The following is a 2500-nucleotide window of genomic DNA, read 5'->3' as shown; positions in this document are numbered from 1 at the left end:
GTCGAGGCAACCGGCCGCACCAAGGGCCGGCGTGTGCCGATGGTGTTCGAGGCAACCGCCTGCACCAGGGCCCAGTGTGTGCCGATGGTGGTCGAGCCAGGAGCCCGCACCAAGGGCCGGCTTGTGCCGATGGTGTTCGGGGCAACCGCCCGCACCAGGGCCCTGCGTGTGCCGATGGTGCTGGGGGCAACCGCCCGCACCAGGGCCCAGCGTGTGCCGATGGTGCTGGGGGCAAGCGCCCGCACCAGGGCCCAGCGTGTGCCGATGGTGCTGGGGGCAACCGCCCGGACCAGGGCCCAACGTGTGCCGATGGTGGTCGAGGGAACCGGCCGCACCAGGGCCCAGCGTGTGCCAATGGTGCTGGGGGCAAGCGCCCGCCCCAGGGCCCAGCGTGTGCCGATGGTTATCGGGGCAACCGGCCGCACCAGGGCCCAGGGTCTGCCGATGGTGCTCGAGGCAACCGCCCGCACCAAGGCTCAGCATGTGCCGATTGTGATCGAGGCAACAACCCACACCAGGGCCCAGCTTGTGCCGATGGCGGTCGAGGCAAGTGCCCGTACCGAAGGGCAGCCTATGCCGATGATGGTCGATGCATGTGCCATCACCATGCGTCATCATGTGCCATTGATGGTCGAGGCCTTGGCCGAAGTTCGATTTTGAGCCACGGTGCCCATGCTTGGCTCCAGCATGTGCTGGTGCCGCATTTTTTTCACTCGGGACAGCATCGCCGGAGCATCGCCGGAGCATCGCCGGAGTACCGCCGGAGAACCTGACCGGCGGCATTGGGGTTCCGGCGATTGGGAGGGGGGCCGGGGGGGTGTGCGCACATGATGTGCGATGGGTGCTGGTACTTGGCCTTGTGTTGGCCCCCTATCCCTCATCAAACCTCTGAGAATTCACACCCCCTTAAAGAGCATTTGAGATTTTACAGGTTTGCTACCAGTAGCCGTTAAAGTGTCTGAAATGGGGACACTTTTTTCAAACGGTCACAAAATCTTCTCTACTTCGAGTTTTTAGCTGAATTTTTTTGTGCATGCCAACAAAAATAGAAGGATCATGCCTACAAAATTTGGGGCCAAAAATCCTTATAAAAAAATTTTAAAAAATCCCGAACCGCAAAAAGTTTCGAAAATCGTGAAAAATAGAAAACGAGTCATCTTCCAACGAAACTTCACGTGAAGGCTTAGGGGACCATTGTATGAATTTACAAGCCATAAAAATGGCATTGGCACGGCAGAAATTTGAAGATGTGCCTAAACCCACCAGGGCCCAGCGTGTGCCGATGGTGCTCGAGGCAACCGCCCGCACCAGGGCCCAGCGTGTGCCGATGGTGCTCGAGGCAAGCGCCCGCACCAGGGCCCAGCGTGTGCCGATGGTGGTCGAGGCAACCGCCCGCACCAGGGCCGATAGTGTGCCGATGGTGCTCGAGGCAACCTGTCGCACCAGGGCCCAGCGTGTGCCGATGGTGATCGAGGCAACCTGCCGCACCAGGGCCCAGCGTGTGCCGATGGTGGTCGAGGCAAGCGCCCGCACCAGCGCCCAGCGTGTGCCGATGGTGCTCGAGCCAACCGACCGCACCAGGGCCCAGCGTGTGCCGATGGTGCTCGAGGCAACTTGCCGCACCAGGGCCCAGCGTGTGCCGATGGCGCTCGAGGCAACCTGCCGCACCAGGGCCCAGCGTGTGCCGATGGTGCTCGAGGCAACCTGCCGCACCAGGGCCCAGCGTGTGCCGATGGTGCTCGAGGCAAGCGCCCGCACCAGCGCCCAGCGTGTGCCGATGGTGCTCGAGACAACCGACCGCACCAGGGCCCAGCGTGTGCCGATGGTGCTCGAGGCAACTTGCCGCACCAGGGCCCAGCGTGTGCCGATGGCGCTCGAGGCAAGCTCCCGCACCAGGGCCCAGCGTGTGCCGATGGTGCTCGAGGCAACCTGCCGCACCAGGGCCCAGCGTGTGCCGATGGTGCTCGAGGCAAGCGCCCGCACCAGGGCCCAGCGTGTGCCGATGGTGGTCGAGGCAACCGCCCGCACCAGGGCCCAGCGTGTGCCGATGGTGGTCGAGGCAACCTGCCGCACCAGGGCCCAGCGTGTGCCGATGGTGCTCGAGGCAACCGACCGCACCAGGGCCGAGCGTGTGCCGATGGTGGTCGAGGCAAGCGCCCGCACCAGGGCCCAGCGTGTGCCGATGGTGGTCGAGGCTGCCGATGGTGGTCGAGGCAACCTGCCGCACCAGGGCCCAGCGTGTGTCGATGGTGCTCGAGGCAACCGACCGCACCAGGGCCGAGCGTGTGCCGATGGTGCTCGAGGCAAGCGCCCGCACCAGGGCCCAGCGTGTGCCGATGGTGGTCGAGGCAACCTGCCGCACCAGGGCCCAGCGTGTGCCGATGGTGCTCGAGGCAACCTGCCGCACCAGGGCCCAGCGTGTGCCGATGGTGGTCGAGGCAAGCGCCCGCACCAGGGCCCAGCGTGTGCCGATGGTGCTCGAGGCAACCTGCCGCACCAG

This window comes from Durio zibethinus, unplaced genomic scaffold (assembly GCF_047325235.1).
Source record: "Durio zibethinus cultivar Kanyao isolate XHJ-2024 unplaced genomic scaffold, ASM4732523v1 HiC_scaffold_387, whole genome shotgun sequence".
Classification (NCBI taxonomy): domain Eukaryota; kingdom Viridiplantae; phylum Streptophyta; class Magnoliopsida; order Malvales; family Malvaceae; genus Durio; species Durio zibethinus.
This window is presented reverse-complemented; position numbering follows the sequence as displayed.